The following is a 15,000-nucleotide window of genomic DNA, read 5'->3' on the forward strand; positions in this document are numbered from 1 at the left end:
GCATCCACCATCCATGCATGCATGCGTGCCCGCATCCATCCATACACCCACTATGCACCTAGGCATCCATCCAGCCATCCATCCAGCCATCCATCCAGTCAGCCATGCATCCAGCTGTCTACCCATGCATCCATGCATCCATGTACACTTCCATCCACTTTCCCCATGAGCCCATCTACCCGGCCCACGCAAACTCAACCCATGGCAGGAGGAAGCCTCCAAGCCCGCAACCAAGCCATCTGGGGTAGCAGGGCTTAACCCAGGGTGGTGTGAGTTCCGGCTGGCCGGGCAGGCCTTTCAGTCCTGGAGCCACAAGCCTAGCCTTGTGTTCATGAGCTGCTTTTCAGGAGTGGTTGGGAGGATGTGGTCAGGATTGCAGGAGCAAGAGGAGGCCAGGTGCCTTTGTGCTGCCCAGAAGAAGTGTCCTGTCCTGTGTAGGAATGTGGTGTGGTCTCAGGCCAAGCTGTCAGCGGTGAGGCTGGGCGTCAGGCCGGCCCAGGCCTGGGTTTTCCTGCTTTTCCTAGGTGGAAAGCATTGCGTGCCTGCCAGGCTGTGTGGTGTGAGTTATGCATCCAGACAGCTAGCTGTCTTTTCCCCTGTGGCTGGTGTGATGTTGGGTTGAGGTGGAGGTGCGAGGCAGTGAGTGAGCCTAAAAGTATTGGGCAGTGGCTGTGAGGCAGCAAGCAGCCTAGTGGGCTGGGGAGCGGAGGCAAAAGCCTACAGCACCCGGTATTCCCAGGCGGTCTCCCATCCAAGTACTAACCAGGCCCGACCCTGCTTAGCTTCCGAGATCAGACGAGATCGGGCGCGTTCAGGGTGGTATGGCCGTAGACGCCTCACACTGCTTCCCAAAGCCCCAACTGCTGCTCGCTGCCTCTGCGGGGAGCCTCCGCTCGCCGCTGCACCCTTGCCAGCCTCTGCAGCCTCTGCCTCTGCCGCTCTGGCCTCACACGCACCTGCTGCCGCTGCTTGGGGGACCTGATCCAACCCACCCAGCACAGCCTCTGCGCCCAGCCTGCTGCTCTCGCCGCCGCTCACCGCTGCCTTTCTCCTCCTCTTTCGCTTTCTCTCTCTCCCTCTCACCCTCTCTCCCTCTGTCTGTCTGTCTGTCTGTCTGTCTCTGTTGCTCTCTGTCTCTTGGGAAGGCAGAGGACGCAGGACTGTTTTCCCAGAGGCTCACCTTCCATGTAACCCTCTAGCCTGCATGAGGGTTGCACGTTGAAGAGCAGCTTTAAGGCCAGGTGACTTGCAAGGTTCACCACTTGTCTTCAGAGGCCACGACTACCAAGGGCCCGATGTGATCTTTGCATGGATGTGGGAGAGTTTGGCTGCTTCTTCAAGATTTGGATCTCACTCCTCTACCTCCCCGACCTTGCTTGGCCACCGGCCACGATGCGAGGAGAAGAGTGGGGTTTGCAGAGCAATGTGGAATTCACTTGGCTGGTGCTGTTTCAGAAGGACCTTCGACCTAAACCTCATCCTAAATGGAAGCCGAAGCCAGAAATGGATCCTAAGGAGAGTGTCACTCCTCGCCCCACCAGTAAACCTCACCTAAAGCCTCTACCCGATTTCAAGCCCACACCTAAGCCCAAACCTCTCCCAAGACTCACCCTAAGCCACAATGTCTGCCTGAAATCACACCTTCAACCTGTCCCCTACCTCTTCCTGACGCTAAACTTGAGCCCCATTCTGACCCTGACCCGGAGCCAAAGCCCCAGCCCAGTGTCACCCTAAGCCTCCCATCTCATGAGAGCCTTCAGTGGCACCTCTGATGCAGCCTCTTTAGGTTGCTATGCTTAGCCTACCAGGAATGGGAAGCCTAAGTGGAAGCAGAACCGTGGCCTCACGTCTCAGCCCACTGGAACCCCTCATCCTTAGTGCTCAGGCTCCCAAGAAGGCTAACAACCTAAGGCCAAGCCTCACTGGAACACACACCCATGCCTCGGGTTGGAGTGGAAGCCCTCCACCCAAGCAAGAAAAGGGTGCTCTGTGCTTGGAATCCAGGAACTCCAGAATTCCGGGAGCATTTGTCTCGGCAACGTTGCCGGCGCCCGTTTCCCGGGCCTCGTTCCTCCTCATCTACCCTGCCGCTACTTTCCAAGTCTATGCAGTGCACCCCGCGAAAGGACAACGTGTGTCTCTAGCAGGAAGAAGAGGAAAGAAGCAGCCAGTGTTTGCTTGTTTGCCCACTGTGGGGAAGAGAACTCAGAGCCTCCCAGTCAGTGCTAGGCCAGCTGAAACTGTCAGTACACACTGCAGAGTGTCTCAGCATCCCTCCATCCATCCATCCATCCAGCCAGCCAGCCAGCCAGTCAGCCAGCCAGCCAGCCAGCCAGCCAGCCAGTCATCCAGCAATCCATCCATCCATCCATCCATCCATCCATCCATCCATCCATCCATCCATCCATCGGTCGATCTATGTATCTATCAATCTATCTATCTATCTATCTATCTATCTATCTATCTATCTATCTATCTATGTATCTTTCAGTCCATCCATCCATGCATCCTTCCACGCGTGGCTCCGTCCATCCATCCACCATCCATCCAATCAACATCCATCCATGAATCAGGCTGTACGGCCAGCCACCCCGGCATCCATGGGTGGATCCAGGCATGCATCCACCGACCCAACCATGCACGCATGCATCCACCATCCATGCATGCATGCGTGCCCGCATCCATCCATACACCCACTATGCACCTAGGCATCCATCCAGCCATCCATCCAGCCATCCATCCAGTCAGCCATGCATCCAGCTGTCTACCCATGCATCCATGCATCCATGTACACTTCCATCCACTTTCCCCATGAGCCCATCTACCCGGCCCACGCAAACTCAACCCATGGCAGGAGGAAGCCTCCAAGCCCGCAACCAAGCCATCTGGGGTAGCAGGGCTTAACCCAGGGTGGTGTGAGTTCCGGCTGGCCGGGCAGGCCTTTCAGTCCTGGAGCCACAAGCCTAGCCTTGTGTTCATGAGCTGCTTTTCAGGAGTGGTTGGGAGGATGTGGTCAGGATTGCAGGAGCAAGAGGAGGCCAGGTGCCTTTGTGCTGCCCAGAAGAAGTGTCCTGTCCTGTGTAGGAATGTGGTGTGGTCTCAGGCCAAGCTGTCAGCGGTGAGGCTGGGCGTCAGGCCGGCCCAGGCCTGGGTTTTCCTGCTTTTCCTAGGTGGAAAGCATTGCGTGCCTGCCAGGCTGTGTGGTGTGAGTTATGCATCCAGACAGCTAGCTGTCTTTTCCCCTGTGGCTGGTGTGATGTTGGGTTGAGGTGGAGGTGCGAGGCAGTGAGTGAGCCTAAAAGTATTGGGCAGTGGCTGTGAGGCAGCAAGCAGCCTAGTGGGCTGGGGAGCGGAGGCAAAAGCCTACAGCACCCGGTATTCCCAGGCGGTCTCCCATCCAAGTACTAACCAGGCCCGACCCTGCTTAGCTTCCGAGATCAGACGAGATCGGGCGCGTTCAGGGTGGTATGGCCGTAGACGCCTCACACTGCTTCCCAAAGCCCCAACTGCTGCTCGCTGCCTCTGCGGGGAGCCTCCGCTCGCCGCTGCACCCTTGCCAGCCTCTGCAGCCTCTGCCTCTGCCGCTCTGGCCTCACACGCACCTGCTGCCGCTGCTTGGGGGACCTGATCCAACCCACCCAGCACAGCCTCTGCGCCCAGCCTGCTGCTCTCGCCGCCGCTCACCGCTGCCTTTCTCCTCCTCTTTCGCTTTCTCTCTCTCCCTCTCACCCTCTCTCCCTCTGTCTGTCTGTCTGTCTGTCTGTCTCTGTTGCTCTCTGTCTCTTGGGAAGGCAGAGGACGCAGGACTGTTTTCCCAGAGGCTCACCTTCCATGTAACCCTCTAGCCTGCATGAGGGTTGCACGTTGAAGAGCAGCTTTAAGGCCAGGTGACTTGCAAGGTTCACCACTTGTCTTCAGAGGCCACGACTACCAAGGGCCCGATGTGATCTTTGCATGGATGTGGGAGAGTTTGGCTGCTTCTTCAAGATTTGGATCTCACTCCTCTACCTCCCCGACCTTGCTTGGCCACCGGCCACGATGCGAGGAGAAGAGTGGGGTTTGCAGAGCAATGTGGAATTCACTTGGCTGGTGCTGTTTCAGAAGGACCTTCGACCTAAACCTCATCCTAAATGGAAGCCGAAGCCAGAAATGGATCCTAAGGAGAGTGTCACTCCTCGCCCCACCAGTAAGCCTCACCTAAAGCCTCTACCCGATTTCAAGCCCACACCTAAGCCCAAACCTCTCCCAAGACTCACCCTAAGCCACAATGTCTGCCTGAAATCACACCTTCAACCTGTCCCCTACCTCTTCCTGACGCTAAACTTGAGCCCCATTCTGACCCTGACCCGGAGCCAAAGCCCCAGCCCAGTGTCACCCTAAGCCTCCCATCTCATGAGAGCCTTCAGTGGCACCTCTGATGCAGCCTCTTTAGGTTGCTATGCTTAGCCTACCAGGAATGGGAAGCCTAAGTGGAAGCAGAACCGTGGCCTCACGTCTCAGCCCACTGGAACCCCTCATCCTTAGTGCTCAGGCTCCCAAGAAGGCTAACAACCTAAGGCCAAGCCTCACTGGAACACACACCCATGCCTCGGGTTGGAGTGGAAGCCCTCCACCCAAGCAAGAAAAGGGTGCTCTGTGCTTGGAATCCAGGAACTCCAGAATTCCGGGAGCATTTGTCTCGGCAACGTTGCCGGCGCCCGTTTCCCGGGCCTCGTTCCTCCTCATCTACCCTGCCGCTACTTTCCAAGTCTATGCAGTGCACCCCGCGAAAGGACAACGTGTGTCTCTAGCAGGAAGAAGAGGAAAGAAGCAGCCAGTGTTTGCTTGTTTGCCCACTGTGGGGAAGAGAACTCAGAGCCTCCCAGTCAGTGCTAGGCCAGCTGAAACTGTCAGTACACACTGCAGAGTGTCTCAGCATCCCTCCATCCATCCATCCATCCATCCAGCCAGCCAGCCAGTCAGCCAGCCAGCCAGCCAGCCAGCCAGCCAGTCATCCAGCAATCCATCCATCCATCCATCCATCCATCCATCCATCCATCCATCGGTCGATCTATGTATCTATCAATCTATCTATCTATCTATCTATCTATCTATCTATCTATCTATGTATCTTTCAGTCCATCCATCCATGCATCCTTCCACGCGTGGCTCCGTCCATCCATCCACCATCCATCCAATCAACATCCATCCATGAATCAGGCTGTACGGCCAGCCACCCCGGCATCCATGGGTGGATCCAGGCATGCATCCACCGACCCAACCATGCACGCATGCATCCACCATCCATGCATGCATGCGTGCCCGCATCCATCCATACACCCACTATGCACCTAGGCATCCATCCAGCCATCCATCCAGCCATCCATCCAGTCAGCCATGCATCCAGCTGTCTACCCATGCATCCATGCATCCATGTACACTTCCATCCACTTTCCCCATGAGCCCATCTACCCGGCCCACGCAAACTCAACCCATGGCAGGAGGAAGCCTCCAAGCCCGCAACCAAGCCATCTGGGGTAGCAGGGCTTAACCCAGGGTGGTGTGAGTTCCGGCTGGCCGGGCAGGCCTTTCAGTCCTGGAGCCACAAGCCTAGCCTTGTGTTCATGAGCTGCTTTTCAGGAGTGGTTGGGAGGATGTGGTCAGGATTGCAGGAGCAAGAGGAGGCCAGGTGCCTTTGTGCTGCCCAGAAGAAGTGTCCTGTCCTGTGTAGGAATGTGGTGTGGTCTCAGGCCAAGCTGTCAGCGGTGAGGCTGGGCGTCAGGCCGGCCCAGGCCTGGGTTTTCCTGCTTTTCCTAGGTGGAAAGCATTGCGTGCCTGCCAGGCTGTGTGGTGTGAGTTATGCATCCAGACAGCTAGCTGTCTTTTCCCCTGTGGCTGGTGTGATGTTGGGTTGAGGTGGAGGTGCGAGGCAGTGAGTGAGCCTAAAAGTATTGGGCAGTGGCTGTGAGGCAGCAAGCAGCCTAGTGGGCTGGGGAGCGGAGGCAAAAGCCTACAGCACCCGGTATTCCCAGGCGGTCTCCCATCCAAGTACTAACCAGGCCCGACCCTGCTTAGCTTCCGAGATCAGACGAGATCGGGCGCGTTCAGGGTGGTATGGCCGTAGACGCCTCACACTGCTTCCCAAAGCCCCAACTGCTGCTCGCTGCCTCTGCGGGGAGCCTCCGCTCGCCGCTGCACCCTTGCCAGCCTCTGCAGCCTCTGCCTCTGCCGCTCTGGCCTCACACGCACCTGCTGCCGCTGCTTGGGGGACCTGATCCAACCCACCCAGCACAGCCTCTGCGCCCAGCCTGCTGCTCTCGCCGCCGCTCACCGCTGCCTTTCTCCTCCTCTTTCGCTTTCTCTCTCTCCCTCTCACCCTCTCTCCCTCTGTCTGTCTGTCTGTCTGTCTGTCTCTGTTGCTCTCTGTCTCTTGGGAAGGCAGAGGACGCAGGACTGTTTTCCCAGAGGCTCACCTTCCATGTAACCCTCTAGCCTGCATGAGGGTTGCACGTTGAAGAGCAGCTTTAAGGCCAGGTGACTTGCAAGGTTCACCACTTGTCTTCAGAGGCCACGACTACCAAGGGCCCGATGTGATCTTTGCATGGATGTGGGAGAGTTTGGCTGCTTCTTCAAGATTTGGATCTCACTCCTCTACCTCCCCGACCTTGCTTGGCCACCGGCCACGATGCGAGGAGAAGAGTGGGGTTTGCAGAGCAATGTGGAATTCACTTGGCTGGTGCTGTTTCAGAAGGACCTTCGACCTAAACCTCATCCTAAATGGAAGCCGAAGCCAGAAATGGATCCTAAGGAGAGTGTCACTCCTCGCCCCACCAGTAAGCCTCACCTAAAGCCTCTACCCGATTTCAAGCCCACACCTAAGCCCAAACCTCTCCCAAGACTCACCCTAAGCCACAATGTCTGCCTGAAATCACACCTTCAACCTGTCCCCTACCTCTTCCTGACGCTAAACTTGAGCCCCATTCTGACCCTGACCCGGAGCCAAAGCCCCAGCCCAGTGTCACCCTAAGCCTCCCATCTCATGAGAGCCTTCAGTGGCACCTCTGATGCAGCCTCTTTAGGTTGCTATGCTTAGCCTACCAGGAATGGGAAGCCTAAGTGGAAGCAGAACCGTGGCCTCACGTCTCAGCCCACTGGAACCCCTCATCCTTAGTGCTCAGGCTCCCAAGAAGGCTAACAACCTAAGGCCAAGCCTCACTGGAACACACACCCATGCCTCGGGTTGCAGTGGAAGCCCTCCACCCAAGCAAGAAAAGGGTGCTCTGTGCTTGGAATCCAGGAACTCCAGAATTCCGGGAGCATTTGTCTCGGCAACGTTGCCGGCGCCCGTTTCCCGGGCCTCGTTCCTCCTCATCTACCCTGCCGCTACTTTCCAAGTCTATGCAGTGCACCCCGCGAAAGGACAACGTGTGTCTCTAGCAGGAAGAAGAGGAAAGAAGCAGCCAGTGTTTGCTTGTTTGCCCACTGTGGGGAAGAGAACTCAGAGCCTCCCAGTCAGTGCTAGGCCAGCTGAAACTGTCAGTACACACTGCAGAGTGTCTCAGCATCCCTCCATCCATCCATCCATCCATCCAGCCAGCCAGCCAGTCAGCCAGCCAGCCAGCCAGCCAGCCAGCCAGTCATCCAGCAATCCATCCATCCATCCATCCATCCATCCATCCATCGGTCGATCTATGTATCTATCAATCTATCTATCTATCTATCTATCTATCTATCTATCTATCTATCTATGTATCTTTCAGTCCATCCATCCATGCATCCTTCCACGCGTGGCTCCGTCCATCCATCCACCATCCATCCAATCAACATCCATCCATGAATCAGGCTGTACGGCCAGCCACCCCGGCATCCATGGGTGGATCCAGGCATGCATCCACCGACCCAACCATGCACGCATGCATCCACCATCCATGCATGCATGCGTGCCCGCATCCATCCATACACCCACTATGCACCTAGGCATCCATCCAGCCATCCATCCAGCCATCCATCCAGTCAGCCATGCATCCAGCTGTCTACCCATGCATCCATGCATCCATGTACACTTCCATCCACTTTCCCCATGAGCCCATCTACCCGGCCCACGCAAACTCAACCCATGGCAGGAGGAAGCCTCCAAGCCCGCAACCAAGCCATCTGGGGTAGCAGGGCTTAACCCAGGGTGGTGTGAGTTCCGGCTGGCCGGGCAGGCCTTTCAGTCCTGGAGCCACAAGCCTAGCCTTGTGTTCATGAGCTGCTTTTCAGGAGTGGTTGGGAGGATGTGGTCAGGATTGCAGGAGCAAGAGGAGGCCAGGTGCCTTTGTGCTGCCCAGAAGAAGTGTCCTGTCCTGTGTAGGAATGTGGTGTGGTCTCAGGCCAAGCTGTCAGCGGTGAGGCTGGGCGTCAGGCCGGCCCAGGCCTGGGTTTTCCTGCTTTTCCTAGGTGGAAAGCATTGCGTGCCTGCCAGGCTGTGTGGTGTGAGTTATGCATCCAGACAGCTAGCTGTCTTTTCCCCTGTGGCTGGTGTGATGTTGGGTTGAGGTGGAGGTGCGAGGCAGTGAGTGAGCCTAAAAGTATTGGGCAGTGGCTGTGAGGCAGCAAGCAGCCTAGTGGGCTGGGGAGCGGAGGCAAAAGCCTACAGCACCCGGTATTCCCAGGCGGTCTCCCATCCAAGTACTAACCAGGCCCGACCCTGCTTAGCTTCCGAGATCAGACGAGATCGGGCGCGTTCAGGGTGGTATGGCCGTAGACGCCTCACACTGCTTCCCAAAGCCCCAACTGCTGCTCGCTGCCTCTGCGGGGAGCCTCCGCTCGCCGCTGCACCCTTGCCAGCCTCTGCAGCCTCTGCCTCTGCCGCTCTGGCCTCACACGCACCTGCTGCCGCTGCTTGGGGGACCTGATCCAACCCACCCAGCACAGCCTCTGCGCCCAGCCTGCTGCTCTCGCCGCCGCTCACCGCTGCCTTTCTCCTCCTCTTTCGCTTTCTCTCTCTCCCTCTCACCCTCTCTCCCTCTGTCTGTCTGTCTGTCTGTCTGTCTCTGTTGCTCTCTGTCTCTTGGGAAGGCAGAGGACGCAGGACTGTTTTCCCAGAGGCTCACCTTCCATGTAACCCTCTAGCCTGCATGAGGGTTGCACGTTGAAGAGCAGCTTTAAGGCCAGGTGACTTGCAAGGTTCACCACTTGTCTTCAGAGGCCACGACTACCAAGGGCCCGATGTGATCTTTGCATGGATGTGGGAGAGTTTGGCTGCTTCTTCAAGATTTGGATCTCACTCCTCTACCTCCCCGACCTTGCTTGGCCACCGGCCACGATGCGAGGAGAAGAGTGGGGTTTGCAGAGCAATGTGGAATTCACTTGGCTGGTGCTGTTTCAGAAGGACCTTCGACCTAAACCTCATCCTAAATGGAAGCCGAAGCCAGAAATGGATCCTAAGGAGAGTGTCACTCCTCGCCCCACCAGTAAGCCTCACCTAAAGCCTCTACCCGATTTCAAGCCCACACCTAAGCCCAAACCTCTCCCAAGACTCACCCTAAGCCACAATGTCTGCCTGAAATCACACCTTCAACCTGTCCCCTACCTCTTCCTGACGCTAAACTTGAGCCCCATTCTGACCCTGACCCGGAGCCAAAGCCCCAGCCCAGTGTCACCCTAAGCCTCCCATCTCATGAGAGCCTTCAGTGGCACCTCTGATGCAGCCTCTTTAGGTTGCTATGCTTAGCCTACCAGGAATGGGAAGCCTAAGTGGAAGCAGAACCGTGGCCTCACGTCTCAGCCCACTGGAACCCCTCATCCTTAGTGCTCAGGCTCCCAAGAAGGCTAACAACCTAAGGCCAAGCCTCACTGGAACACACACCCATGCCTCGGGTTGGAGTGGAAGCCCTCCACCCAAGCAAGAAAAGGGTGCTCTGTGCTTGGAATCCAGGAACTCCAGAATTCCGGGAGCATTTGTCTCGGCAACGTTGCCGGCGCCCGTTTCCCGGGCCTCGTTCCTCCTCATCTACCCTGCCGCTACTTTCCAAGTCTATGCAGTGCACCCCGCGAAAGGACAACGTGTGTCTCTAGCAGGAAGAAGAGGAAAGAAGCAGCCAGTGTTTGCTTGTTTGCCCACTGTGGGGAAGAGAACTCAGAGCCTCCCAGTCAGTGCTAGGCCAGCTGAAACTGTCAGTACACACTGCAGAGTGTCTCAGCATCCCTCCATCCATCCATCCATCCATCCAGCCAGCCAGCCAGTCAGCCAGCCAGCCAGCCAGCCAGCCAGCCAGTCATCCAGCAATCCATCCATCCATCCATCCATCCATCCATCCATCCATCCATCGGTCGATCTATGTATCTATCAATCTATCTATCTATCTATCTATCTATCTATCTATCTATCTATCTATGTATCTTTCAGTCCATCCATCCATGCATCCTTCCACGCGTGGCTCCGTCCATCCATCCACCATCCATCCAATCAACATCCATCCATGAATCAGGCTGTACGGCCAGCCACCCCGGCATCCATGGGTGGATCCAGGCATGCATCCACCGACCCAACCATGCACGCATGCATCCACCATCCATGCATGCATGCATGCGTGCCCGCATCCATCCATACACCCACTATGCACCTAGGCATCCATCCAGCCATCCATCCAGCCATCCATCCAGTCAGCCATGCATCCAGCTGTCTACCCATGCATCCATGCATCCATGTACACTTCCATCCACTTTCCCCATGAGCCCATCTACCCGGCCCACGCAAACTCAACCCATGGCAGGAGGAAGCCTCCAAGCCCGCAACCAAGCCATCTGGGGTAGCAGGGCTTAACCCAGGGTGGTGTGAGTTCCGGCTGGCCGGGCAGGCCTTTCAGTCCTGGAGCCACAAGCCTAGCCTTGTGTTCATGAGCTGCTTTTCAGGAGTGGTTGGGAGGATGTGGTCAGGATTGCAGGAGCAAGAGGAGGCCAGGTGCCTTTGTGCTGCCCAGAAGAAGTGTCCTGTCCTGTGTAGGAATGTGGTGTGGTCTCAGGCCAAGCTGTCAGCGGTGAGGCTGGGCGTCAGGCCGGCCCAGGCCTGGGTTTTCCTGCTTTTCCTAGGTGGAAAGCATTGCGTGCCTGCCAGGCTGTGTGGTGTGAGTTATGCATCCAGACAGCTAGCTGTCTTTTCCCCTGTGGCTGGTGTGATGTTGGGTTGAGGTGGAGGTGCGAGGCAGTGAGTGAGCCTAAAAGTATTGGGCAGTGGCTGTGAGGCAGCAAGCAGCCTAGTGGGCTGGGGAGCGGAGGCAAAAGCCTACAGCACCCGGTATTCCCAGGCGGTCTCCCATCCAAGTACTAACCAGGCCCGACCCTGCTTAGCTTCCGAGATCAGACGAGATCGGGCGCGTTCAGGGTGGTATGGCCGTAGACGCCTCACACTGCTTCCCAAAGCCCCAACTGCTGCTCGCTGCCTCTGCGGGGAGCCTCCGCTCGCCGCTGCACCCTTGCCAGCCTCTGCAGCCTCTGCCTCTGCCGCTCTGGCCTCACACGCACCTGCTGCCGCTGCTTGGGGGACCTGATCCAACCCACCCAGCACAGCCTCTGCGCCCAGCCTGCTGCTCTCGCCGCCGCTCACCGCTGCCTTTCTCCTCCTCTTTCGCTTTCTCTCTCTCCCTCTCACCCTCTCTCCCTCTGTCTGTCTGTCTGTCTGTCTGTCTCTGTTGCTCTCTGTCTCTTGGGAAGGCAGAGGACGCAGGACTGTTTTCCCAGAGGCTCACCTTCCATGTAACCCTCTAGCCTGCATGAGGGTTGCACGTTGAAGAGCAGCTTTAAGGCCAGGTGACTTGCAAGGTTCACCACTTGTCTTCAGAGGCCACGACTACCAAGGGCCCGATGTGATCTTTGCATGGATGTGGGAGAGTTTGGCTGCTTCTTCAAGATTTGGATCTCACTCCTCTACCTCCCCGACCTTGCTTGGCCACCGGCCACGATGCGAGGAGAAGAGTGGGGTTTGCAGAGCAATGTGGAATTCACTTGGCTGGTGCTGTTTCAGAAGGACCTTCGACCTAAACCTCATCCTAAATGGAAGCCGAAGCCAGAAATGGATCCTAAGGAGAGTGTCACTCCTCGCCCCACCAGTAAGCCTCACCTAAAGCCTCTACCCGATTTCAAGCCCACACCTAAGCCCAAACCTCTCCCAAGACTCACCCTAAGCCACAATGTCTGCCTGAAATCACACCTTCAACCTGTCCCCTACCTCTTCCTGACGCTAAACTTGAGCCCCATTCTGACCCTGACCCGGAGCCAAAGCCCCAGCCCAGTGTCACCCTAAGCCTCCCATCTCATGAGAGCCTTCAGTGGCACCTCTGATGCAGCCTCTTTAGGTTGCTATGCTTAGCCTACCAGGAATGGGAAGCCTAAGTGGAAGCAGAACCGTGGCCTCACGTCTCAGCCCACTGGAACCCCTCATCCTTAGTGCTCAGGCTCCCAAGAAGGCTAACAACCTAAGGCCAAGCCTCACTGGAACACACACCCATGCCTCGGGTTGGAGTGGAAGCCCTCCACCCAAGCAAGAAAAGGGTGCTCTGTGCTTGGAATCCAGGAACTCCAGAATTCCGGGAGCATTTGTCTCGGCAACGTTGCCGGCGCCCGTTTCCCGGGCCTCGTTCCTCCTCATCTACCCTGCCGCTACTTTCCAAGTCTATGCAGTGCACCCCGCGAAAGGACAACGTGTGTCTCTAGCAGGAAGAAGAGGAAAGAAGCAGCCAGTGTTTGCTTGTTTGCCCACTGTGGGGAAGAGAACTCAGAGCCTCCCAGTCAGTGCTAGGCCAGCTGAAACTGTCAGTACACACTGCAGAGTGTCTCAGCATCCCTCCATCCATCCATCCATCCATCCAGCCAGCCAGCCAGTCAGCCAGCCAGCCAGCCAGCCAGCCAGCCAGTCATCCAGCAATCCATCCATCCATCCATCCATCCATCCATCCATCCATCCATCCATCCATCCATCCATCGGTCGATCTATGTATCTATCAATCTATCTATCTATCTATCTATCTATCTATCTATCTATCTATCTATGTATCTTTCAGTCCATCCATCCATGCATCCTTCCACGCGTGGCTCCGTCCATCCATCCACCATCCATCCAATCAACATCCATCCATGAATCAGGCTGTACGGCCAGCCACCCCGGCATCCATGGGTGGATCCAGGCATGCATCCACCGACCCAACCATGCACGCATGCATCCACCATCCATGCATGCATGCGTGCCCGCATCCATCCATACACCCACTATGCACCTAGGCATCCATCCAGCCATCCATCCAGCCATCCATCCAGTCAGCCATGCATCCAGCTGTCTACCCATGCATCCATGCATCCATGTACACTTCCATCCACTTTCCCCATGAGCCCATCTACCCGGCCCACGCAAACTCAACCCATGGCAGGAGGAAGCCTCCAAGCCCGCAACCAAGCCATCTGGGGTAGCAGGGCTTAACCCAGGGTGGTGTGAGTTCCGGCTGGCCGGGCAGGCCTTTCAGTCCTGGAGCCACAAGCCTAGCCTTGTGTTCATGAGCTGCTTTTCAGGAGTGGTTGGGAGGATGTGGTCAGGATTGCAGGAGCAAGAGGAGGCCAGGTGCCTTTGTGCTGCCCAGAAGAAGTGTCCTGTCCTGTGTAGGAATGTGGTGTGGTCTCAGGCCAAGCTGTCAGCGGTGAGGCTGGGCGTCAGGCCGGCCCAGGCCTGGGTTTTCCTGCTTTTCCTAGGTGGAAAGCATTGCGTGCCTGCCAGGCTGTGTGGTGTGAGTTATGCATCCAGACAGCTAGCTGTCTTTTCCCCTGTGGCTGGTGTGATGTTGGGTTGAGGTGGAGGTGCGAGGCAGTGAGTGAGCCTAAAAGTATTGGGCAGTGGCTGTGAGGCAGCAAGCAGCCTAGTGGGCTGGGGAGCGGAGGCAAAAGCCTACAGCACCCGGTATTCCCAGGCGGTCTCCCATCCAAGTACTAACCAGGCCCGACCCTGCTTAGCTTCCGAGATCAGACGAGATCGGGCGCGTTCAGGGTGGTATGGCCGTAGACGCCTCACACTGCTTCCCAAAGCCCCAACTGCTGCTCGCTGCCTCTGCGGGGAGCCTCCGCTCGCCGCTGCACCCTTGCCAGCCTCTGCAGCCTCTGCCTCTGCCGCTCTGGCCTCACACGCACCTGCTGCCGCTGCTTGGGGGACCTGATCCAACCCACCCAGCACAGCCTCTGCGCCCAGCCTGCTGCTCTCGCCGCCGCTCACCGCTGCCTTTCTCCTCCTCTTTCGCTTTCTCTCTCTCCCTCTCACCCTCTCTCCCTCTGTCTGTCTGTCTGTCTGTCTCTGTTGCTCTCTGTCTCTTGGGAAGGCAGAGGACGCAGGACTGTTTTCCCAGAGGCTCACCTTCCATGTAACCCTCTAGCCTGCATGAGGGTTGCACGTTGAAGAGCAGCTTTAAGGCCAGGTGACTTGCAAGGTTCACCACTTGTCTTCAGAGGCCACGACTACCAAGGGCCCGATGTGATCTTTGCATGGATGTGGGAGAGTTTGGCTGCTTCTTCAAGATTTGGATCTCACTCCTCTACCTCCCCGACCTTGCTTGGCCACCGGCCACGATGCGAGGAGAAGAGTGGGGTTTGCAGAGCAATGTGGAATTCACTTGGCTGGTGCTGTTTCAGAAGGACCTTCGACCTAAACCTCATCCTAAATGGAAGCCGAAGCCAGAAATGGATCCTAAGGAGAGTGTCACTCCTCGCCCCACCAGTAAGCCTCACCTAAAGCCTCTACCCGATTTCAAGCCCACACCTAAGCCCAAACCTCTCCCAAGACTCACCCTAAGCCACAATGTCTGCCTGAAATCACACCTTCAACCTGTCCCCTACCTCTTCCTGACGCTAAACTTGAGCCCCATTCTGACCCTGACCCGGAGCCAAAGCCCCAGCCCAGTGTCACCCTAAGCCTCCCATCTCATGAGAGCCTTCAGTGGCACCTCTGATGCAGCCTCTTTAGGTTGCTATGCTTAGCCTACCAGGAATGGGAAGCCTAAGTGGAAG

General features: G+C 56.9%; 6 non-coding genes across 6 annotated transcripts; all 6 read right to left on the reverse strand.

The window, feature by feature from the left end:
- Positions 1 to 714: 714 nt before the first annotated feature.
- LOC150062950 (5S ribosomal RNA) lies at positions 715 to 833 on the reverse strand. The gene has a single exon (XR_016535659.1). It is a non-coding gene; the product is annotated as a 5S ribosomal RNA (ribosomal RNA).
- A 2,527-nt stretch (positions 834 to 3,360) lies between these two features.
- On the reverse strand, positions 3,361 to 3,479 carry LOC150062951 (5S ribosomal RNA). Its single transcript, XR_016535660.1, has one exon. It is a non-coding gene; the product is annotated as a 5S ribosomal RNA (ribosomal RNA).
- A 2,507-nt stretch (positions 3,480 to 5,986) lies between these two features.
- Positions 5,987 to 6,105, reverse strand: LOC150062952 (5S ribosomal RNA). Its single transcript, XR_016535661.1, has one exon. It is a non-coding gene; the product is annotated as a 5S ribosomal RNA (ribosomal RNA).
- Positions 6,106 to 8,608: 2,503 nt separating this feature from the next.
- LOC150062953 (5S ribosomal RNA) lies at positions 8,609 to 8,727 on the reverse strand. The gene has a single exon (XR_016535662.1). It is a non-coding gene; the product is annotated as a 5S ribosomal RNA (ribosomal RNA).
- Positions 8,728 to 11,242: 2,515 nt separating this feature from the next.
- LOC150062954 (5S ribosomal RNA) lies at positions 11,243 to 11,361 on the reverse strand. Its single transcript, XR_016535663.1, has one exon. It is a non-coding gene; the product is annotated as a 5S ribosomal RNA (ribosomal RNA).
- Positions 11,362 to 13,888: 2,527 nt separating this feature from the next.
- LOC150062955 (5S ribosomal RNA) lies at positions 13,889 to 14,007 on the reverse strand. The gene has a single exon (XR_016535665.1). It is a non-coding gene; the product is annotated as a 5S ribosomal RNA (ribosomal RNA).
- Between the last annotated feature and the right edge of the window lie 993 nt (positions 14,008 to 15,000).

The sequence above is a fragment of the Megascapheus bottae genome, chromosome 5 (genome assembly GCF_031878675.1).
Source record: "Megascapheus bottae isolate mThoBot1 chromosome 5, mThoBot2.hap1, whole genome shotgun sequence".
NCBI classification, from domain to species: Eukaryota; Metazoa; Chordata; class Mammalia; order Rodentia; family Geomyidae; genus Megascapheus; species Megascapheus bottae.